Genomic DNA, 25691 nt, shown 5'->3' on the forward strand with positions numbered 1-25691 from the left:
GAAACTAGGAGAGGACTGAGGTGTGAAACTAGGAGAGGACTGAGATGTGAAACTAGGAGAGGACTGAGGTGTGAAACTAGGAGAGGACTGAGGTGTGAAACTAGGAGAGGACTGAGGTGTGAAACTAGGAGAGGACATGAGGTGTGAAACTAGGAGAGGACATGAGGTGTGAAACTAGGAGAGGACTGAGGTGTGAAACTACGAGAGGACATGAGGTGTGAAATTAGGAGAGGACTGAGGTGTGAAACTAGGAGAGGACTGAGGTGTGAAACTAGGAGAGGACTGAGGTGTGAAACTAGGAGAGGACTGAGGTGTGAAACTAGGAGAGGACTGAGGTGTGAAACTAGGAGAGGACTGAGGTGTGAAACTAGGAGAGGACATGAGGTGTGAAACTAGGAGAGGACATGAGGTGTGAAACTAGGAGAGGACATGAGGTGTGAAACTAGGAGAGGACATGAGGCGTGAAACTAGGAGAGGACATGAGGCGTGAAACTAGGAGAGGACATGAGGCGTCAAACTAGGAGAGGACATGAGGCGTGAAACTAGGAGAGGACTGAGGTGTGAAACTACGAGAGGACATGAGGTGTGAAATTAGGAGAGGACTGAGGTGTGAAACTAGGAGAGGACTTGAGGTGTGAAACTAGGAGAGGACTGAGGTGTGAAACTAGGAGAGGACTGAGGTGTGAAACTAGGAGAGGACATGAGGCGTCAAACTAGGAGAGGACATGAGGCGTGAAACTAGGAGAGGACATGGGGCGTCAAACTAGGAGAGGACATGAGGCGTAAAACTAGGAGAGGACATGAGGCGTGAAACTAGGAGAGGACATGAGGCGTGAAACTAGGAGAGCACATGAGGTGTGAAACAAGGAGAGGACATGAGGTGTGAAACTAGGAGAGCACATGAGATGTAAAACAAGGAGAGGACATGAGGCGTGAAACTATGAGAGGACATGAGGCGTGAAACTAGGAGAATTGGATTGGAATCTGAATTTACAGTTCCTGAATTAACCGAATTGAAATTGACCTCAACCCTTCTTTCAAGGACACACCTGAAACTAGGAGAGGACATGAGGTGTGAAACTAGGAGAGGACATGAGGTGTGAAACTAGGGAAGGACTGAGGTGTGAAACTACGAGAGGACATGAGGTGTGAAATTAGGAGACGACTGAGGTGTGAAACTAGGAGAGGACTGAGGTGTGAAACTAGGAGAGGACATGAGGTGTGAAATTAGGAGAGGACTGAGGTGTGAAACTAGGAGAGGACTGAGGTGTGAAACTAGGAGAGGACTGAGGTGTGAAACTAGGAGAGGACTGAGGTGTGAAACTAGGAGAGGACTGAGGTGTGAAACTACGAGAGGACATGAGGTGTGAAACTAGGAGAGGACATGAGGTGTGAAACTAGGAGAGGACTGAGGTGTGAAACTAGGAGAGGACTGAGGTGTGAAACTAGGAGAGGACTGAGGTGTGAAACTAGGAGAGGACATGAGGTGTGAAACTAGGAGAGGACATGAGGTGTGAAACTAGGAGAGGACATGAGGTGTGAAACTAGGAGAGGACATGAGGTGTGAAACTAGGAGAGGACATGAGGTGTGAAACTAGGAGAGGACATGAAGTGTGAAACTAGGAGAGGACATGAGGTGTGAAACTAGGAGAGGACATGAGGTGTGAAACTAGGAGAGGACATGAGGTGTGAAACTAGGAGAGGACATGAGGCGTGAAACTAGGAGAGGACATGAGGCGTGAAACTAGGAGAGGACATGAGGCGTCAAACTAGGAGAGGACATGAGGCGTGAAACTAGGAGAGGACATGAGGCGTCAAACTAGGAGAGGACATGAGGCGTGAAACTAGGAGAGGACATGAGGCGTGAAACTAGGAGAGCACATGAGATGTAAAACAAGGAGAGGACATGAGGCGTGAAACTATGAGAGGACATGAGGCGTGAAACTAGTAGAATTGGATTGGAATCTGAATTTACAGTTCCTGAATTAACCGAATTGAAATTGACCTCAACCCTTCTTTCAAGGACACACCTGAAACTAGGAGAGGACATGAGGTGTGAATCTAGGAGTGGACATGAGGTGTGAAACTAGGAGAGGACTGAGGTGTGAAACTACGAGAGGACATGAGGTGTGAAATTAGGAGAGGACTGAGGTGTGAAACTAGGAGAGGACTGAGGTGTGAAACTAGGAGAGGACTGAGGTGTGAAACTAGGAGAGGACTGAGGTGTGAAACTAGGAGAGGACTGAGGTGTGAAACTAGGAGAGGACTGAGGTGTGAAACTACGAGAGGACATGAGGTGTGAAACTAGGAGAGGACATGAGGTGTGAAACTAGGAGAGGACTGAGGTGTGAAACTAGGAGAGGACTGAGGTGTGAAACTAGGAGAGGACTGAGGTGTGAAACTACGAGAGGACATGAGGTGTGAAACTAGGAGAGGACATGAGGTGTGAAACTAGGAGAGGACATGAGGTGTGAAACTAGGAGAGGACATGAGGTGTGAAACTACGAGAGGACATGAGGTTTGAAACTAGGAGAGGACATGAGGTGTGAAACTAGGAGAGGACATGAGGTGTGAAACTAGGAGAGGACATGAGGTGTGAAACTAGGAGAGGACATGAGGTGTGAAACTAGGAGAGGACATGAGGCGTGAAACTAGGAGAGGACATGAGGCGTGAAACTAGGAGAGGACATGAGGCCTCAAACTAGGAGAGGACATGAGGCGTGAAACTAGGAGAGGACTGAGGTGTGAAACTAGGAGAGGACATGAGGTGTGAAACTAGGAGAGGACTGAGGTGTGAAACTAGGAGAGGACTGAGGTGTGAAACTAGGAGAGGACTGAGGTGTGAAACTAGGAGAGGACTGAGGTGTGAAACTAGGAGAGGACATGAGGTGTGAAACTAGGAGAGGACATGAGGCGTGAAACTAGGAGAGGACATGGGGCGTAAAACTAGGAGAGGACATGAGGCGTGAAACTAGGAGAGGACATGAGGCGTGAAACTAGGAGAGCACATGAGGTGTGAAACAAGGAGAGGACATGAGGTGTGAAACTAGGAGAGCACATGAGATGTAAAACAAGGAGAGGACATGAGGCGTGAAACTATGAGAGGACATGAGGCGTGAAACTAGGAGAATTGGATTGGAATCTGAATTTACAGTTCCTGAATTAACCGAATTGAAATTGACCTCAACCCTTCTTTCAAGGACACACCTGAAACTAGGAGAGGACATGAGGTGTGAAACTAGGAGAGGACATGAGGTGTGAAACTAGGGAAGGACTGAGGTGTGAAACTACGAGAGGACATGAGGTGTGAAATTAGGAGACGACTGAGGTGTGAAACTAGGAGAGGACTGAGGTGTGAAACTAGGAGAGGACATGAGGTGTGAAATTAGGAGAGGACTGAGGTGTGAAACTAGGAGAGGTCTGAGGTGTGAAACTAGGAGAGGACTGAGGTGTGAAACTAGGAGAGGACTTAGGTGTGAAACTAGGAGAGGACTGAGGTGTGAAACTAGGAGAGGACTGAGGTGTGAAACTACGAGAGGACATGAGGTGTGAAACTAGGAGAGGACATGAGGTGTGAAACTAGGAGAGGACTGAGGTGTGAAACTAGGAGAGGACTGAGGTGTGAAACTAGGAGAGGACTGAGGTGTGAAACTAGGAGAGGACATGAGGTGTGAAACTACGAGAGGACATGAGGTTTGAAACTAGGAGAGGACATGAGGTGTGAAACTAGGAGAGGACATGAGGTGTGAAACTAGGAGAGGACATGAGGTGTGAAACAAGGAGAGGACATGAGGTGTGAAACTAGGAGAGGACATGAGGCGTGAAACTAGGAGAGGACATGAGGTGTGAAACTAGGAGAGGACATGAGGCCTCAAACTAGGAGAGGACATGAGGCGTGAAACTAGGAGAGGACTGAGGTGTGAAACTACGAGAGGACATGAGGTGTGAAATTAGGAGAGGACTGAGGTGTGAAACTAGGAGAGGACATGAGGTGTGAAACTAGGAGAGGACTGAGGTGTGAAACTAGGAGAGGACTGAGGTGTGAAACTAGGAGAGGACATGAGGTGTGAAACTAGGAGAGGACATGAGGCGTGAAACTAGGAGAGGACATGAGGCGTGAAACTAGGAGAGGACATGAGGCGTCAAACTAGGAGAGGACATGAGGCGTGAAACTAGGAGAGGACATGGGGCGTCAAACTAGGAGAGGACATGAGGCGTAAAACTAGGAGAGGACATGAGGCGTGAAACTAGGAGAGGACATGAGGCGTGAAATTAGGAGAGCACATGAGGTGTGAAACAAGGAGAGGACATGAGGTGTGAAACTATGAGAGGACATGAGGCGTGAAACTAGGAGAATTGGATTGGAATCTGAATTTACAGTTCCTGAATTAACCGAATTGAAATTGACCTCAACCCTTCTTTCAAGGACACACCTGAAACTAGGAGAGGACATGAGGTGTGAAACTAGGAGAGGACATGAGGTGTGAAACTAGGGAAGGACTGAGGTGTGAAACTACGAGAGGACATGAGGTGTGAAATTAGGAGACGACTGAGGTGTGAAACTAGGAGAGGACTGAGGTGTGAAACTAGGAGAGGACATGAGGTGTGAAATTAGGAGAGGACTGAGGTGTGAAACTAGGAGAGGTCTGAGGTGTGAAACTAGGAGAGGACTGAGGTGTGAAACTAGGAGAGGACTGAGGTGTGAAACTAGGAGAGGACTGAGGTGTGAAACTAGGAGAGGACTGAGGTGTGAAACTACGAGAGGACATGAGGTGTGAAACTAGGAGAGGACATGAGGTGTGAAACTAGGAGAGGACTGAGGTGTGAAACTAGGAGAGGACTGAGGTGTGAAACTAGGAGAGGACTGAGGTGTGAAACTAGGAGAGGACATGAGGTGTGAAACTAGGAGAGGACATGAGGTGTGAAACTAGGAGAGGACATGAGGTGTGAAACTAGGAGAGGACATGAGGTGTGAAACTAGGAGAGGACATGAGGTGTGAAACTAGGAGAGGACATGAGGTGTGAAACTAGGAGAGGACATGAGGTGTGAAACTAGGAGAGGACATGAGGTGTGAAACTAGGAGAGGACATGAGGCGTGAAACTAGGAGAGGACATGAGGTGTGAAATTAGGAGAGGACTGAGGTGTGAAACTAGGAGAGGACTGAGGTGTGAAACTACGAGAGGACATGAGGTGTGAAATTAGGAGAGGACTGAGGTGTGAAACTAGGAGAGGACATGAGGTGTGAAACTAGGAGAGCACATGAGGTGTGAAACTAGGAGAGGACTGAGGTGTGAAACTAGGAGAGGACATGAGGTGTGAAACTAGGAGAGGACATGAGGCGTGAAACTAGGAGAGGACATGAGGCGTGAAACTAGGAGAGGACATTAGGCGTCAAACTAGGAGAGGACATGAGGCGTGAAACTAGGAGAGGACATGAGGCGTCAAACTAGGAGAGGACATGAGGCGTGAAACTAGGAGAGGACATGAGATGTGAAACTAGGAGAGGACATGAGGCGTGAAACTAGGAGAGCACATGAGGTGTGAAACAAGGAGAGGACATGAGGTGTGAAACTAGGAGAGCACATGAGATGTAAAACAAGGAGAGGACATGAGGCGTGAAACTATGAGAGGACATGAGGCGTGAAACTAGGAGAATTGGATTGGAATCTGAATTTACAGTTCCTGAATTAACCGAATTGAAATTGACCTCAACCCTTCTTTCAAGGACACACCTGAAACTAGGAGAGGACATGAGGTGTGAAACTAGGAGAGGACATGAGGTGTGAAACTAGGAGAGGACTGAGGTGTGAAACTACGAGAGGACATGAGGTGTGAAATTAGGAGACGACTGAGGTGTGAAACTAGGAGAGGACTGAGGTGTGAAACTAGGAGAGGACAAGAGGTGTGAAATTAGGAGAGGACTGAGGTGTGAAACTAGGAGAGGACTGAGGTGTGAAACTAGGAGAGGACTGAGGTGTGAAACTAGGAGAGGACTGAGGTGTGAAACTAGGAGAGGACTGAGGTGTGAAACTAGGAGAGGACTGAGGTGTGAAACTACGAGAGGACATGAGGTGTGAAACTAGGAGAGGACATGAGGTGTGAAACTAGGAGAGGACTGAGGTGTGAAACTAGGAGAGGACATGAGGTGTGAAACTACGAGAGGACATGAGGTGTGAAACTAGGAGAGGACATGAGGTGTGAAACTAGGAGAGGACATGAGGTGTGAAACTAGGAGAGGACATGAGGTGTGAAACTACGAGAGGACATGAGGTGTGAAACTAGGAGAGGACATGAGGCGTCAAACTAGGAGAGGACATGAGGCGTGAAACTAGGAGAGGACTGAGGTGTGAAACTACGAGAGGACATGAGGTGTGAAATTAGGAGAGGACTGAGGTGTGAAACTAGGAGAGGACATGAGGTGTGAAACTAGGAGAGCACATGAGGTGTGAAACTAGGAGAGGACTGAGGTGTGAAACTAGGAGAGGACATGAGGTGTGAAACTAGGAGAGGACATGAGGCGTGAAACTAGGAGAGGACATGAGGCGTGAAACTAGGAGAGGACATTAGGCGTCAAACTAGGAGAGGACATGAGGCGTGAAACTAGGAGAGGACATGAGGCGTCAAACTAGGAGAGGACATGAGGCGTGAAACTAGGAGAGGACATGAGATGTGAAACTAGGAGAGGACATGAGGCGTGAAACTAGGAGAGCACATGAGGTGTGAAACAAGGAGAGGACATGAGGTGTGAAACTAGGAGAGCACATGAGATGTAAAACAAGGAGAGGACATGAGGCGTGAAACTATGAGAGGACATGAGGCGTGAAACTAGGAGAATTGGATTGGAATCTGAATTTACAGTTCCTGAATTAACCGAATTGAAATTGACCTCAACCCTTCTTTCAAGGACACACCTGAAACTAGGAGAGGACATGAGGTGTGAAACTAGGAGAGGACATGAGGCGTCAAACTAGGAGAGGACATGAGGCGTGAAACTAGGAGAGGACTGAGGTGTGAAACTACGAGAGGACATGAGGTGTGAAATTAGGAGAGGACTGAGGTGTGAAACTAGGAGAGGACATGAGGTGTGAAACTAGGAGAGGACTGAGGTGTGAAACTAGGAGAGGACTGAGGTGTGAAACTAGGAGAGGACATGAGGTGTGAAACTAGGAGAGGACATGAGGCGTGAAACTAGGAGAGGACATGAGGCGTGAAACTAGGAGAGGACATGAGGTGTGAAACTAGGAGAGGACATGAGGCGTGAAACTAGGAGAGCACATGAGGTGTGAAACAAGGAGAGGACATGAGGTGTGAAACTAGGAGAGGACATGAGGCGTGAAACTAGGAGAGGACATGAGGTGTGAAACTAGGAGAGGACATGAGGCGTCAAACTAGGAGAGGACATGAGGCGTGAAACTAGGAGAGGACATGAGGTGTGAAACTAGGAGAGGACATGAGGCGTGAAACTAGGAGAGCACATGAGGTGTGAAACTAGGAGAGGACATGAGGTGTGAAACTAGGAGAGGACATGAGGCGTGAAACTAGGAGAGCACATGAGGTGTGAAACAAGGAGAGGACATGAGGTGTGAAACTAGGAGAGCACATGAGATGTAAAACAAGGAGAGGACATGAGGCGTGAAACTATGAGAGGACATGAGGCGTGAAACTAGGAGAGGACATGAGGTGTGAAACTAGGAGAGGACTGAGGTGTGAAACTAGGAGAGGACTGAGGTGTGAAACTAGGAGAGGACTGAGGTGTGAAACTAGGAGAGGACATGAGGTGTGAAACTAGGAGAGGACATGAGGTGTGAAACTAGGAGAGGACATGAGGTGTGAAACTAGGAGAGGACATGAGGTGTGAAACTAGGAGAGGACATGAGGTGTGAAACTAGGAGAGGACATGAGGTGTGAAACTAGGAGAGGACATGAGGTGTGAAACTAGGAGAGGACATGAGGTGTGAAACTAGGAGAGGACATGAGGCGTGAAACTAGGAGAGGACATGAGGTGTGAAATTAGGAGAGGACTGAGGTGTGAAACTAGGAGAGGACTGAGGTGTGAAACTACGAGAGGACATGAGGTGTGAAATTAGGAGAGGACTGAGGTGTGAAACTAGGAGAGGACATGAGGTGTGAAACTAGGAGAGCACATGAGGTGTGAAACTAGGAGAGGACTGAGGTGTGAAACTAGGAGAGGACATGAGGTGTGAAACTAGGAGAGGACATGAGGCGTGAAACTAGGAGAGGACATGAGGCGTGAAACTAGGAGAGGACATTAGGCGTCAAACTAGGAGAGGACATGAGGCGTGAAACTAGGAGAGGACATGAGGCGTCAAACTAGGAGAGGACATGAGGCGTGAAACTAGGAGAGGACATGAGATGTGAAACTAGGAGAGGACATGAGGCGTGAAACTAGGAGAGCACATGAGGTGTGAAACAAGGAGAGGACATGAGGTGTGAAACTAGGAGAGCACATGAGATGTAAAACAAGGAGAGGACATGAGGCGTGAAACTATGAGAGGACATGAGGCGTGAAACTAGGAGAATTGGATTGGAATCTGAATTTACAGTTCCTGAATTAACCGAATTGAAATTGACCTCAACCCTTCTTTCAAGGACACACCTGAAACTAGGAGAGGACATGAGGTGTGAAACTAGGAGAGGACATGAGGTGTGAAACTAGGAGAGGACTGAGGTGTGAAACTACGAGAGGACATGAGGTGTGAAATTAGGAGACGACTGAGGTGTGAAACTAGGAGAGGACTGAGGTGTGAAACTAGGAGAGGACAAGAGGTGTGAAATTAGGAGAGGACTGAGGTGTGAAACTAGGAGAGGACTGAGGTGTGAAACTAGGAGAGGACTGAGGTGTGAAACTAGGAGAGGACTGAGGTGTGAAACTAGGAGAGGACTGAGGTGTGAAACTAGGAGAGGACTGAGGTGTGAAACTACGAGAGGACATGAGGTGTGAAACTAGGAGAGGACATGAGGTGTGAAACTAGGAGAGGACTGAGGTGTGAAACTAGGAGAGGACATGAGGTGTGAAACTACGAGAGGACATGAGGTGTGAAACTAGGAGAGGACATGAGGTGTGAAACTAGGAGAGGACATGAGGTGTGAAACTAGGAGAGGACATGAGGTGTGAAACTACGAGAGGACATGAGGTGTGAAACTAGGAGAGGACATGAGGCGTCAAACTAGGAGAGGACATGAGGCGTGAAACTAGGAGAGGACTGAGGTGTGAAACTACGAGAGGACATGAGGTGTGAAATTAGGAGAGGACTGAGGTGTGAAACTAGGAGAGGACATGAGGTGTGAAACTAGGAGAGCACATGAGGTGTGAAACTAGGAGAGGACTGAGGTGTGAAACTAGGAGAGGACATGAGGTGTGAAACTAGGAGAGGACATGAGGCGTGAAACTAGGAGAGGACATGAGGCGTGAAACTAGGAGAGGACATTAGGCGTCAAACTAGGAGAGGACATGAGGCGTGAAACTAGGAGAGGACATGAGGCGTCAAACTAGGAGAGGACATGAGGCGTGAAACTAGGAGAGGACATGAGATGTGAAACTAGGAGAGGACATGAGGCGTGAAACTAGGAGAGCACATGAGGTGTGAAACAAGGAGAGGACATGAGGTGTGAAACTAGGAGAGCACATGAGATGTAAAACAAGGAGAGGACATGAGGCGTGAAACTATGAGAGGACATGAGGCGTGAAACTAGGAGAATTGGATTGGAATCTGAATTTACAGTTCCTGAATTAACCGAATTGAAATTGACCTCAACCCTTCTTTCAAGGACACACCTGAAACTAGGAGAGGACATGAGGTGTGAAACTAGGAGAGGACATGAGGTGTGAAACTAGGAGAGGACTGAGGTGTGAAACTACGAGAGGACATGAGGTGTGAAATTAGGAGACGACTGAGGTGTGAAACTAGGAGAGGACTGAGGTGTGAAACTAGGAGAGGACAAGAGGTGTGAAATTAGGAGAGGACTGAGGTGTGAAACTAGGAGAGGACTGAGGTGTGAAACTAGGAGAGGACTGAGGTGTGAAACTAGGAGAGGACTGAGGTGTGAAACTAGGAGAGGACTGAGGTGTGAAACTAGGAGAGGACTGAGGTGTGAAACTACGAGAGGACATGAGGTGTGAAACTAGGAGAGGACATGAGGTGTGAAACTAGGAGAGGACATGAGGTGTGAAACTAGGAGAGGACATGAGGTGTGAAACTACGAGAGGACATGAGGTGTGAAACTAGGAGAGGACATGAGGTGTGAAACTAGGAGAGGACATGAGGTGTGAAACTAGGAGAGGACATGAGGTGTGAAACTACGAGAGGACATGAGGTGTGAAACTAGGAGAGGACATGAGGTGTGAAACTAGGAGAGGACATGAGGTGTGAAACTAGGAGAGGACATGAGGTGTGAAACTAGGAGAGGACATGAGGCGTGAAACTAGGAGAGGACATGAGGCGTGAAACTAGGAGAGGACATGAGGCGTGAAACTAGGAGAGGACATGAGGCGTCAAACTAGGAGAGGACATGAGGCGTGAAACTAGGAGAGGACTGAGGTGTGAAACTACGAGAGGACATGAGGTGTGAAATTAGGAGAGGACTGAGGTGTGAAACTAGGAGAGGACATGAGGTGTGAAACTAGGAGAGGACTGAGGTGTGAAACTAGGAGAGGACTGAGGTGTGAAACTAGGAGAGGACATGAGGTGTGAAACTAGGAGAGGACATGAGGCGTGAAACTAGGAGAGGACATGAGGCGTGAAACTAGGAGAGGACATGAGGTGTGAAACTAGGAGAGGACATGAGGCGTGAAACTAGGAGAGCACATGAGGTGTGAAACAAGGAGAGGACATGAGGTGTGAAACTAGGAGAGGACATGAGGCGTGAAACTAGGAGAGGACATGAGGTGTGAAACTAGGAGAGGACATGAGGCGTCAAACTAGGAGAGGACATGAGGCGTGAAACTAGGAGAGGACATGAGGTGTGAAACTAGGAGAGGACATGAGGCGTGAAACTAGGAGAGCACATGAGGTGTGAAACTAGGAGAGGACATGAGGTGTGAAACTAGGAGAGGACATGAGGCGTGAAACTAGGAGAGCACATGAGGTGTGAAACAAGGAGAGGACATGAGGTGTGAAACTAGGAGAGCACATGAGATGTAAAACAAGGAGAGGACATGAGGCGTGAAACTATGAGAGGACATGAGGCGTGAAACTAGGAGAATTGGATTGGAATCTGAATTTACAGTTCCTGAATTAACCGAATTGAAATTGACCTCAACCCTTCTTTCAAGGACACACCTGAAACTAGGAGAGGACATGAGGTGTGAAACTAGGAGAGGACATGAGGTGTGAAACTAGGAGAGGACTGAGGTGTGAAACTACGAGAGGACATGAGGTGTGAAATTAGGAGACGACTGAGGTGTGAAACTAGGAGAGGACTGAGGTGTGAAACTAGGAGAGGACTGAGGTGTGAAACTAGGAGAGGACTGAGGTGTGAAACTAGGAGAGGACTGAGGTGTGAAACTAGGAGAGGACTGAGGTGTGAAACTACGAGAGGACATGAGGTGTGAAACTAGGAGAGGACATGAGGTGTGAAACTAGGAGAGGACTGAGGTGTGAAACTACGAGAGGACATGAGGTGTGAAATTAGGAGAGGACTGAGGTGTGAAACTACGAGAGGGCATGAGGTGTGAAACTAGGAGAGGACATGAGGTGTGAAACTACAAGAGGACTGAGGTGTGAAACTAGGAGAGGACATGAGTTGTGAAACTAGGAGAGGACATGAGGTGTGAAACTAGGAGAGGACATGAGGTGTGAAACTAGGAGAGGACTGAGGTGTGAAACTAGGAGAGGACATGAGGTGTGAAACTAGGAGAGGACTGAGGTGTGAAACTAGGAGAGGACAAGAGGTGTGAAATTAGGAGAGGACTGAGGTGTGAAACTAGGAGAGGACTGAGGTGTGAAACTAGGAGAGGACTGAGGTGTGAAACTAGGAGAGGACTGAGGTGTGAAACTGAGGAAACTAGGAGAGGACTGAGGTGTGAAACTAGGAGAGGACTGAGGTGTGAAACTACGAGAGGACATGAGGTGTGAAACTAGGAGAGGACATGAGGTGTGAAACTAGGAGAGGACTGAGGTGTGAAACTAGGAGAGGACATGAGGTGTGAAACTACGAGAGGACATGAGGTGTGAAACTAGGAGAGGACATGAGGTGTGAAACTAGGAGAGGACATGAGGTGTGAAACTAGGAGAGGACATGAGGTGTGAAACTACGAGAGGACATGAGGTGTGAAACTAGGAGAGGACATGAGGTGTGAAACTAGGAGAGGACATGAGGTGTGAAACTAGGAGAGGACATGAGGTGTGAAACTAGGAGAGGACATGAGGCGTGAAACTAGGAGAGGACATGAGGCGTGAAACTAGGAGAGGACATGAGGCGTGAAACTAGGAGAGGACATGAGGCGTCAAACTAGGAGAGGACATGAGGCGTGAAACTAGGAGAGGACTGAGGTGTGAAACTACGAGAGGACATGAGGTGTGAAATTAGGAGAGGACTGAGGTGTGAAACTAGGAGAGGACATGAGGTGTGAAACTAGGAGAGGACTGAGGTGTGAAACTAGGAGAGGACTGAGGTGTGAAACTAGGAGAGGACATGAGGTGTGAAACTAGGAGAGGACATGAGGCGTGAAACTAGGAGAGGACATGAGGCGTGAAACTAGGAGAGGACATGAGGTGTGAAACTAGGAGAGGACATGAGGCGTGAAACTAGGAGAGCACATGAGGTGTGAAACAAGGAGAGGACATGAGGTGTGAAACTAGGAGAGGACATGAGGCGTGAAACTAGGAGAGGACATGAGGTGTGAAACTAGGAGAGGACATGAGGCGTCAAACTAGGAGAGGACATGAGGCGTGAAACTAGGAGAGGACATGAGGTGTGAAACTAGGAGAGGACATGAGGCGTGAAACTAGGAGAGCACATGAGGTGTGAAACTAGGAGAGGACATGAGGTGTGAAACTAGGAGAGGACATGAGGCGTGAAACTAGGAGAGCACATGAGGTGTGAAACAAGGAGAGGACATGAGGTGTGAAACTAGGAGAGCACATGAGATGTAAAACAAGGAGAGGACATGAGGCGTGAAACTATGAGAGGACATGAGGCGTGAAACTAGGAGAATTGGATTGGAATCTGAATTTACAGTTCCTGAATTAACCGAATTGAAATTGACCTCAACCCTTCTTTCAAGGACACACCTGAAACTAGGAGAGGACATGAGGTGTGAAACTAGGAGAGGACATGAGGTGTGAAACTAGGAGAGGACTGAGGTGTGAAACTACGAGAGGACATGAGGTGTGAAATTAGGAGACGACTGAGGTGTGAAACTAGGAGAGGACTGAGGTGTGAAACTAGGAGAGGACTGAGGTGTGAAACTAGGAGAGGACTGAGGTGTGAAACTAGGAGAGGACTGAGGTGTGAAACTAGGAGAGGACTGAGGTGTGAAACTACGAGAGGACATGAGGTGTGAAACTAGGAGAGGACATGAGGTGTGAAACTAGGAGAGGACTGAGGTGTGAAACTACGAGAGGACATGAGGTGTGAAATTAGGAGAGGACTGAGGTGTGAAACTACGAGAGGGCATGAGGTGTGAAACTAGGAGAGGACATGAGGTGTGAAACTACAAGAGGACTGAGGTGTGAAACTAGGAGAGGACATGAGTTGTGAAACTAGGAGAGGACATGAGGTGTGAAACTAGGAGAGGACATGAGGTGTGAAACTAGGAGAGGACTGAGGTGTGAAACTAGGAGAGGACATGAGGTGTGAAACTACGAGAGGACATGAGGTGTGAAACTAGGAGAGGACATGAGGTGTGAAACTAGGAGAGGACATGAGGTGTGAAACTAGGAGAGGACATGAGGTGTGAAACTACGAGAGGACATGAGGTGTGAAACTAGGAGAGGACATGAGGCGTCAAACTAGGAGAGGACATGAGGCGTGAAACTAGGAGAGGACTGAGGTGTGAAACTACGAGAGGACATGAGGTGTGAAATTAGGAGAGGACTGAGGTGTGAAACTAGGAGAGGACATGAGGTGTGAAACTAGGAGAGCACATGAGGTGTGAAACTAGGAGAGGACTGAGGTGTGAAACTAGGAGAGGACATGAGGTGTGAAACTAGGAGAGGACATGAGGCGTGAAACTAGGAGAGGACATGAGGCGTGAAACTAGGAGAGGACATTAGGCGTCAAACTAGGAGAGGACATGAGGCGTGAAACTAGGAGAGGACATGAGGCGTCAAACTAGGAGAGGACATGAGGCGTGAAACTAGGAGAGGACATGAGATGTGAAACTAGGAGAGGACATGAGGCGTGAAACTAGGAGAGCACATGAGGTGTGAAACAAGGAGAGGACATGAGGTGTGAAACTAGGAGAGCACATGAGATGTAAAACAAGGAGAGGACATGAGGCGTGAAACTATGAGAGGACATGAGGCGTGAAACTAGGAGAATTGGATTGGAATCTGAATTTACAGTTCCTGAATTAACCGAATTGAAATTGACCTCAACCCTTCTTTCAAGGACACACCTGAAACTAGGAGAGGACATGAGGTGTGAAACTAGGAGAGGACATGAGGTGTGAAACTAGGAGAGGACTGAGGTGTGAAACTACGAGAGGACATGAGGTGTGAAATTAGGAGACGACTGAGGTGTGAAACTAGGAGAGGACTGAGGTGTGAAACTAGGAGAGGACAAGAGGTGTGAAATTAGGAGAGGACTGAGGTGTGAAACTAGGAGAGGACTGAGGTGTGAAACTAGGAGAGGACTGAGGTGTGAAACTAGGAGAGGACTGAGGTGTGAAACTAGGAGAGGACTGAGGTGTGAAACTAGGAGAGGACTGAGGTGTGAAACTACGAGAGGACATGAGGTGTGAAACTAGGAGAGGACATGAGGTGTGAAACTAGGAGAGGACATGAGGTGTGAAACTAGGAGAGGACATGAGGTGTGAAACTACGAGAGGACATGAGGTGTGAAACTAGGAGAGGACATGAGGTGTGAAACTAGGAGAGGACATGAGGTGTGAAACTAGGAGAGGACATGAGGTGTGAAACTACGAGAGGACATGAGGTGTGAAACTAGGAGAGGACATGAGGTGTGAAACTAGGAGAGGACATGAGGTGTGAAACTAGGAGAGGACATGAGGTGTGAAACTAGGAGAGGACATGAGGCGTGAAACTAGGAGAGGACATGAGGCGTGAAACTAGGAGAGGACATGAGGCGTGAAACTAGGAGAGGACATGAGGCGTCAAACTAGGAGAGGACATGAGGCGTGAAACTAGGAGAGGACTGAGGTGTGAAACTACGAGAGGACATGAGGTGTGAAATTAGGAGAGGACTGAGGTGTGAAACTAGGAGAGGACATGAGGTGTGAAACTAGGAGAGGACTGAGGTGTGAAACTAGGAGAGGACTGAGGTGTGAAACTAGGAGAGGACATGAGGTGTGAAACTAGGAGAGGACATGAGGCGTGAAACTAGGAGAGGACATGAGGCGTGAAACTAGGAGAGGACATGAGGTGTGAAACTAGGAGAGGACATGAGGCGTGAAACTAGGAGAGCACATGAGGTGTGAAACAAGGAGAGGACATGAGGTGTGAAACTAGGAGAGGACATGAGGCGTGAAACTAGGAGAGGACATGAGGTGTGAAACTAGGAGAGGACATGAGGCGTCAAACTAGGAGAGGACATGAGGCGTGAAACTAGGAGAGGACATGAGGTGTGAAACTAGGAGAGGACATGAGGCGTGAAACTAGGAGAGCACATGAGGTGTGAAACTAGGAGAGGACATGAGGTGTGAAACTAGGAGAGGACATGAGGCGTGAAACTAGGAGAGCACATGAGGTGTGAAACAAGGAGAGGACATGAGGTGTGAAACTAGGAGAGCACATGAGATGTAAAACAAGGAGAGGACATGAGGCGTGAAACTATGAGAGGACATGAGGCGTGAAACTAGGAGAATTGGATTGGAATCTGAATTTACAGTTCCTGAATTAACCGAATTGAAATTGACCTCAACCCTTCTTTCAAGGACACACCTGAAACTAGGAGAGGACATGAGGTGTGAAACTAGGAGAGGACATGAGGTGTGAAACTAGGAGAGGACTGAGGTGTGAAACTACGAGAGGACATGAGGTGTGAAATTAGGAGACGACTGAGGTGTGAAACTAGGAGAGGACTGAGGTGTGAAACTAGGAGAGGACTGAGGTGTGAAACTAGGAGAGGACTGAGGTGTGAAACTAGGAGAGGACTGAGGTGTGAAACTAGGAGAGGACTGAGGTGTGAAACTACGAGAGGACATGAGGTGTGAAACTAGGAGAGGACATGAGGTGTGAAACTAGGAGAGGACTGAGGTGTGAAACTACGAGAGGACATGAGGTGTGAAATTAGGAGAGGACTGAGGTGTGAAACTACGAGAGGGCATGAGGTGTGAAACTAGGAGAGGACATGAGGTGTGAAACTACAAGAGGACTGAGGTGTGAAACTAGGAGAGGACATGAGTTGTGAAACTAGGAGAGGACATGAGGTGTGAAACTAGGAGAGGACATGAGGTGTGAAACTAGGAGAGGACTGAGGTGTGAAACTAGGAGAGGACATGAGGTGTGAAACTAGGAGAGGACTGAGGTGTGAAACTAGGAGAGGACAAGAGGTGTGAAATTAGGAGAGGACTGAGGTGTGAAACTAGGAGAGGACTGAGGTGTGAAACTAGGAGAGGACTGAGGTGTGAAACTAGGAGAGGACTGAGGTGTGAAACTAGGAGAGGACTGAGGTGTGAAACTAGGAGAGGACTGAGGTGTGAAACTACGAGAGGACATGAGGTGTGAAACTAGGAGAGGACATGAGGTGTGAAACTAGGAGAGGACTGAGGTGTGAAACTAGGAGAGGACATGAGGTGTGAAACTACGAGAGGACATGAGGTGTGAAACTAGGAGAGGACATGAGGTGTGAAACTAGGAGAGGACATGAGGTGTGAAACTAGGAGAGGACATGAGGTGTGAAACTACGAGAGGACATGAGGTGTGAAACTAGGAGAGGACATGAGGTGTGAAACTAGGAGAGGACATGAGGTGTGAAACTAGGAGAGGACATGAGGTGTGAAACTAGGAGAGGACATGAGGCGTGAAACTAGGAGAGGACATGAGGCGTGAAACTAGGAGAGGACATGAGGCGTGAAACTAGGAGAGGACATGAGGCGTCAAACTAGGAGAGGACATGAGGCGTGAAACTAGGAGAGGACTGAGGTGTGAAACTACGAGAGGACATGAGGTGTGAAATTAGGAGAGGACTGAGGTGTGAAACTAGGAGAGGACATGAGGTGTGAAACTAGGAGAGGACTGAGGTGTGAAACTAGGAGAGGACTGAGGTGTGAAACTAGGAGAGGACATGAGGTGTGAAACTAGGAGAGGACATGAGGCGTGAAACTAGGAGAGGACATGAGGCGTGAAACTAGGAGAGGACATGAGGTGTGAAACTAGGAGAGGACATGAGGCGTGAAACTAGGAGAGCACATGAGGTGTGAAACAAGGAGAGGACATGAGGTGTGAAACTAGGAGAGGACATGAGGCGTGAAACTAGGAGAGGACATGAGGTGTGAAACTAGGAGAGGACATGAGGCGTCAAACTAGGAGAGGACATGAGGCGTGAAACTAGGAGAGGACATGAGGTGTGAAACTAGGAGAGGACATGAGGCGTGAAACTAGGAGAGCACATGAGGTGTGAAACTAGGAGAGGACATGAGGTGTGAAACTAGGAGAGGACATGAGGCGTGAAACTAGGAGAGCACATGAGGTGTGAAACAAGGAGAGGACATGAGGTGTGAAACTAGGAGAGCACATGAGATGTAAAACAAGGAGAGGACATGAGGCGTGAAACTATGAGAGGACATGAGGCGTGAAACTAGGAGAATTGGATTGGAATCTGAATTTACAGTTCCTGAATTAACCGAATTGAAATTGACCTCAACCCTTCTTTCAAGGACACACCTGAAACTAGGAGAGGACATGAGGTGTGAAACTAGGAGAGGACATGAGGTGTGAAACTAGGAGAGGACTGAGGTGTGAAACTACGAGAGGACATGAGGTGTGAAATTAGGAGACGACTGAGGTGTGAAACTAGGAGAGGACTGAGGTGTGAAACTAGGAGAGGACTGAGGTGTGAAACTAGGAGAGGACTGAGGTGTGAAACTAGGAGAGGACTGAGGTGTGAAACTAGGAGAGGACTGAGGTGTGAAACTACGAGAGGACATGAGGTGTGAAACTAGGAGAGGACATGAGGTGTGAAACTAGGAGAGGACTGAGGTGTGAAACTACGAGAGGACATGAGGTGTGAAATTAGGAGAGGACTGAGGTGTGAAACTACGAGAGGGCATGAGGTGTGAAACTAGGAGAGGACATGAGGTGTGAAACTACAAGAGGACTGAGGTGTGAAACTAGGAGAGGACATGAGTTGTGAAACTAGGAGAGGACATGAGGTGTGAAACTAGGAGAGGACATGAGGTGTGAAACTATGAGAGGACTGAGGTGTGAAACTACGAGAGGACTGAGGTGTGAAACTAGGAGAGGACATGAGGTGTGAAACTAGGAGAGGACATGAGGCGTCAAACTAGGAGAGGACATGAGGCGTGAAACTAGGAGAGGACATGAGGCGTCAAACTAGGAGAGGACATGAGGCGTGAAACTAGGAGAGGACATGAGGCGTCAAACTAGGAGAGGACTGAGGTGTGAAACTAGGAGAGGACTGAGGTGTGAAACTAGGAGAGGACTGAGGTGTGAAACTAGGAGAGGACTTAGGTGTGAAACTACGAGAGGACATGAGGTGTGAAACTAGGAGAGGACATGAGGTGTGAAACTACAAGAGGACTGAGGTGTGAAACTAGGAGAGGACATGAGGTGTGAAACTAGGAGAGGACATGAGGTGTGAAACTAGGAGAGGACATGAGGTGTGAAACTATGAGAGGACATGAGGTGTGAAACTACGAGAGGACTGAGGTGTGAAACTAGGAGAGGACATGAGGTGTGAAACTAGGAGAGGACATGAGGCGTCAAACTAGGAGAGGACATGAGGCGTGAAACTAGGAGAGGACATGAGTCGTCAAACTAGGAGAGGACATGAGGCGTGAAACTAGGAGAGGACATGAGGCGTCAAACTAGGAGAGGACATGAGGCGTGAAACTAGGAGAGGACATGAGGCGTGAAACTAGGAGAGCACATGAGGTGTGAAACAAGGAGAGGACATGAGGTGTGAAACTAGGAGAGGACTGAGGTGTGAAACTACGAGAGGACATGAGGCGTGAAACTAGGAGAATTGGATTGGAATCTGAATTTACAGTTCCTGAATTAACCGAATTGAAATTGACCTCAACCCTTCTTTCAAGGACACACCTGAAACTAGGAGAGGACATGAGGTGTGAAACTAGGAGAGGACATGAGGTGTGAAACTAGGAGAGGACTGAGGTGTGAAACTAGGAGAGGACATGAGGCGTGAAACTAGGAGAGGACTGAGGTGTGAAACTAGGAGAGGACTGAGGTGTGAAACTAGGAGAGGACTGAGGTGTGAAACTAGGAGAGGGCCTGAGTTGTGAAACTAGGAGAGGACTGAGGTGTGAAACTAGGAGAGAACTGAGGTGTGAAACTAGGAGAAGACTGAGGTGTGAAACTAGGAGAGGACCTGAGGTGTGAAACTAGGAGAGAACCTGAGGTGTGTAGTGTGATGTGAGAGGTGATTATTTTCTCAGATATTTCACCTAAACAGAGTTGGTCTGCACTCTACTCAGGGCCTAAACAGAGCTGGTCTATACTCAAATCAAATGTATTTATATAGCCCTTCGTACATCAGCTGATATCTCAAAGTGCTCTACAGAAACCCAGCCTAAAACCCCAAACAGCAAGCAATGCAGGTGTAGAAGCACGGTGGCTAGGAAAAACTCCCTAGAAAGGCCAAAACCTAGGAAGAAACCTAGAGAGGAACCAGGCTATGTGGGGTGGCCAGTCCTCTTCTGGCTGTGCCGGGTGGAGATTATAACAGAACATGGCCAAGATGTTCAAATGTTCATAAATGACCAGCATGGTCCAATAATAATAAGGCAGAACAGTTGAAACTGGAGCAGCAGCACGGCCAGGTGGACTGGGGACAGCAAGGAGTCATCATGTCAGGTAATCCTGAGGCATGGTTCCTAGGGCTCAGGTCCTCCGAGAGAGAGAAAGAAAGAGAGATTTAGAGAGAGCACACTTAAATTCACACAGGACACCGAATAGGACAGGAGAAGTACTCCAGATATAACAAACTGACCCTAGCCCCCCAACACATAAACTACTGCAGCATAAATACTGGAGGCTGAGACAGGAGGGGTCAGGAGACACTGTGGCCCCATCCGAGGACACCCCCGGACAGGGTCAAACAGGAAGGATATAACCCCACCCACTTTGCCAAAGCACAGCCCCCACACCACTAGAGGGATTTCTTAAACCACCAACTTACCATCCTGAGACAAGGCTGAGTATAGCCCACAAAGATCTCTGCCACGGAACTCCGCCACTACACTCTACTCAGCACCTAAATAGAGCTGGTCTGTACTCTACTCAGGGCCTAAATAGAGCTGGTTTGTACTCTACTCAGCACCTAAATAGAGCTGGTCTGTACTCTACTCGGGGCCTAAATAGAGCTGGTCTGCACTCTACTCAGGGCCTAAATAGAGCTAGTCTGTACTCTACTCGGGGCCTAAATAGAGCTGGTTTGTACTCTACTAAGGGCCTAAATAGAGCTGGTCTGTACTCTACTCAGGGCCTAAATAGAGCTGGTCTGCACTCTACTCAGGGCCTAAATAGAGCTGGTCTGCACTCTACTCAGGACCTAAATAGAGCTGGTCTGTACTCTACTCAGGACCTAAATAGAGCTGGTCTGTACTCTACTCTGGGCCTAAATTGAGCTGGTCTGTACTCTTCTCAGGGCTGTTAACTCAGCTGATCTCTCCTCCATTTGCATACCGTTTGTTTCCTCTCCTCCCTGCCTCATCCATAAACATGTCGGCTGTTTGAAAAGCAGCAAGGTTAAGGTCACGGCAGGCCAACATCAGCGTGTTTATAAAGGGCCAGGCGGCTCAATGCTGAACACAGTTTGACTACCATTTTGAGAGAGAGAGGGAGGAAGTGAGAGAGAACAGTGTTTTTTAGAATGATAAAGCTCTTACCTATTATTCTCATACAAAGCTATAGGAGAATCAGGTGAAGAGCAATAATTTAGAGACGTCACTGTGTCATACCATTTAGTAACAGTACTGGCTAAACAAGTGATAAATCACTGTAATTGATCATGTTATCAGTTGACACATCTGGTAAATTCACTGTTACTTTCTTCCTCAAAGTTCATTCCTCAATAGACCGGGACGTTGTCATCAACACTCGACAAACCTCTGGACTTCCAGTATCCCATCAGGCCAAAGGGGCCTCCTTGACATCAGAAGAACTGGAGTCCCATGACTCTCTTACACATAGATATAAAAAACTGTCTGCATCCCCTATATAGGGCAGTACTTCTGACCAGGGCCCGTAGTGCACTATATAGAGAATAGGTTGCCATTTGGGACTCAGACTACATCAACGAGCATCACACTGTATTGAGAGTGTGTCTGTAGCGTTCACCCTCTGACCTACGAGAGCATAATGAAGCCTAGAACTCAGAGTGAGAGAGGGGCTGTGGAGAGCTGATGTGATTGACAGCTAACTCAGCGTGAGAGAGGGGCTGTGGAGAGCTGATGTGATTGACAGCTAAGTCAGACTGAGAGAGGGGCTGTGGAGAGCTGATGTGATTGACAGCTAACTCAGCGTGAGAGAGGGGCTGTGGAGAGCTGATGTGATTGACAGCTAACTCAGCGTGAGAGAGGGGCTGTGGAGAGCTGATGTGATTGACAGCTAAGTCAGAGTGAGAGAGGGGCTGTGGAGAGCTGATGTGATTGACAGATAATAGATGGACACAGAAGACTTCAGCAGTACACTCCTCAGTCTGCTCTGGCAGGCCGATCTCAGCCCTCTCACCCTCTTGCTCCCTCACTCCCTACCCCTCTCGCTCCCTTCATCCATCACACGCTGGACCGGACCCTGAGTAGACACTCAGCCCAGACATGCTACGGAGACAACACATCAAGAGAGAGAGAGAGAGAGGGAGAGGGAGAGAAAGAGTGAGAGAGAAGAGAAATAGAGTGTGAAGGAAAGTGAATATAAGGTGAAAGTGTGGAGAGACAGCGAGAGAGCAAGAGAGAGGGAATAAAGAGAGAACGGGAAAATGAGACTGTAAATGAAAGACAGATGTGAGTAAATGATAAAAAGATGAGTTACTATGGTGAAAAAAGAGAGACGGGTGTGTAAATATGAACCGATCGACCGCTCCAGCCCTCATAAACATGGAGAATGACACAGGGGAGACATACACTGGCCCAATCAAAGCAGACCTCAGAGACAGAGATGGTCGGGTAATTTTATCATCGCCAGCCGTCAGCCACCAATCCTCAGATCCTCAATCACATTCCTAATCCACATCAGAAATGAGGGAAAGCTTTCTGATGTATTTAGCTTTTTCTGAATGGCATGGCACATAGAAATCCACTCCGTTGTTTTATAAGCTAATAAATGAATCAGCACTGACCAAACTAGCTGGGTCTTTGTGGTTTAAGTTAATTAAAGAGTCAGCATTCACAGAACATTAATTGACATTCTCCTGAGTGATTCCAACGCCTCTCTGCCGAGACTAATCAACATGCCTGCAGGAGAATAAACAGCTGCCAGACATATTCTCACTTCATTCACAAGTATGCGTTCTATACTAACAGGAGAATAAACAGCTGCCAGACATATTCTCACTTCATTCACAAGTATGCGATCTATACTAACAGGAGAATAAACAGCTGCCAGACATATTCTCACTTCATTCACAAGTATGCGTTTTATACTAACAGGAGAATAAACAGCTGCCAGACATATTCTCACTTCATTCACAAGTATGCGTTCTATACTAACAGGAGAATAAACAGCTGCCAGACATATTCTCAATTCATTCACAAGTATGCGTTCTATACTAACAGGAGAATAAACAGCTGCCAGACATATTCTCAATTCATTCACAAGTATGCGTTCTATACTAACAGGAGAACATAGTGAACAGAGGGAATTGAGACTTGGCCCACAAAGCAGTACTGAGGCTGCATCACTGCCTGGTATGGCGACTGCACGGCCTCCGACCATTAAGCACTACAGAGGGTAGTGTGTACGGCCCAGTACATCACTGGGGCCAAGCTTCCTGTCATCCAGGACCTATATAATAGGCGGTGTCAGAGGAAAGCCAAAAAAATTGTCAAAGACTCCAGTCACCCAAGTCATAGACTGTTTTCTCTGCTACCTCACAACAAGCAGTACCGGAGTCAACGTAGTCAACGTTCCTCTCTAGTCAACGTTCCTTTCTAGTCAACGTCCCTCTCTAGTCAACATTCCTCTCTAGTCAACGTTCCTCTCTAGTCAACGTTCCTCTCTAGTCAACGTTCCTCTCTAGTCAACGTTCCTCTCTAGTCAACGTTCCTCTCTAGTCAACATTCCTCTCTAGTCAACGTTCCTCTCTAGTCAACGTTCCTCTCTAGTCAACGGTCCTCTCTTGTCAACGTTCCTTTCTAGTCAACGTTCCTCTCTAGTCAACGTTCCTTTCTAGTCAACGTCCCTCTCTAGTCAACATTCCTCTCTAGTCAACATTCCTCTCTAGTCAACGTTCCTCTCTAGTCAACGTTCCTTTCTAGTCAACGTTCCTCTCTAGTCAACGTTCCTCTCTAGTCAACGTTCCTCTCTAGTCAACGTTCCTCTCTAGTCAACGTTCCTCTCTAGTCAACGTTCCTCTCTAGTCAACGTTCCTCTTTAGTCAACGTTCCTCTCTAGTCAACGTTCCTCTCTAGTCAATGTTTCTCTCTAGTCAACGTTCCTCTCTAGTCAACGTTCCTCTCTAGTCAACATTCCTCTCTAGTCAACGTTCCTCTCTAGTCAACGCTCCTCTCTAGTCAACATTCCCGCTCCAGTCAATGTTCCTCTCTAGTCAACGTTCCTCTCTAGTCAATGTTCCCGCTCCAGTCAACGTTCCTCTCTAGTCAACGTTCCTCTCTAGTCAACATTCCCACTCCAGTCAACATTCCTCTCTAGTCAACGTTCCTCTCTAGTCAACGTTCCTCTCTAGTCAACGTTCCTCTCTAGTCAACATTCCCGCTCCCGTCAACGTTCCTCTCTAGTCAACGTTCCTCTCTAGTCAACATTCCTCTCTAGTCAACGTTCCTCTCTAGTCAACGTTCCCCTCTAGTCAACGTTCCCGCTCTAGTCAACATTCCTCTCTAGTCAACGTTCCTCTCTAGTCAACGTTCCTCTCTAGTCAACGTTCCTCTCTAGTCAATGTTCCTCTCTAGTCAACGTTCCTCTCTAGTCAACGTTCCTCTCTAGTCAATGTTCCTCTCTTGTCAATGTTCCTCTCTAGTCAATGTTCCTCTCTAGTCAACGTTCCTCTCTAGTCAACGTTCCTCTCTAGTCAATGTTCCTCTCTTGTCAATGTTCCGCTCTAGTCAACGTTCCTCTCTAGTCAATGTTCCTCTCTTGTCAACGTTCCTCTCTAGTCAACGTTCCTCTCTAGTCAACATTCCCGCTCCAGTCAACGTTCCTCTCTAGTCAACGTTCCTCTCTAGTTAACGTTCCTCTCTAGTCAACATTCCTCTCTAGTCAACGTTCCTCTCTAGTCAACGTTCCTCTCTTGTCAACGTTCCACTCTAGTCAATGTTCCTCTCTAGTCAAAGTTCCTCTCTAGTCAACGTTCCTCTCCAGTCAACGTTCCTCTCTAGTCAACGTTCCGCTCCAGTCGACGTTCCTCTCTAGTCAACGTTCCTCTCTAGTCAATGTTCCTCTCTAGTCAATGTTCCTGCTCTCGTCATTTTTACCCACACTAGTCATTCTATTTCTATGTTTTATTCAACCCACCTAGTCAGCTAATTATGTGCAGTGTTATGGTCTGGTGAAGGGGCATGAGGAGGGCACCTGGCTGTTTCTACAAGGGTAATCCTTCAACACATTACACAGCAGTTCACCAGATAAATTAATCAACAGGGATTACTCTTTGGAAACAAACTCTAGACATTTTGTATAGTAAGATTGTAGACGGATTGAGCCCAAAGGATGGGAGAATTAATTTTGGATTACCTGTTTTGTTAAATTTCTTTGTATACACTGTGGACTTCAGCAAAGATGGTATTTTGGTTTTGGGTGAGGACATTGACCTCTAGGCCCTGATGCACATCAGCACTAATCTGTGAAGAGATGTTGCTCTATTTTCCCAATAAGGTTAGTAGTATTGCAGACCAAAACATCATAACAGATACACTCACAGGACACAAACACACACACGCACAAGTGCACATGCACACGCACGCACACACACACACACACACACACACACACACACACACACACAGAGAGGTCAATCTGCATACAACCTCCTTTAAGTTTAAGTTACTCCTACTGTTTATCACACACCTTTCCACATCACTTGGTGGCTAATTCAACGCAACAAAGGCTTAAGGGCATCATACAAACATGTTTTAGGGTTGACACATACAGTAACAGGGTAGAGAGACAC

The sequence above is a fragment of the Oncorhynchus clarkii genome, chromosome 5 (assembly GCF_045791955.1).
Source record: "Oncorhynchus clarkii lewisi isolate Uvic-CL-2024 chromosome 5, UVic_Ocla_1.0, whole genome shotgun sequence".
Lineage (NCBI taxonomy): Eukaryota > Metazoa > Chordata > Actinopteri > Salmoniformes > Salmonidae > Oncorhynchus > Oncorhynchus clarkii.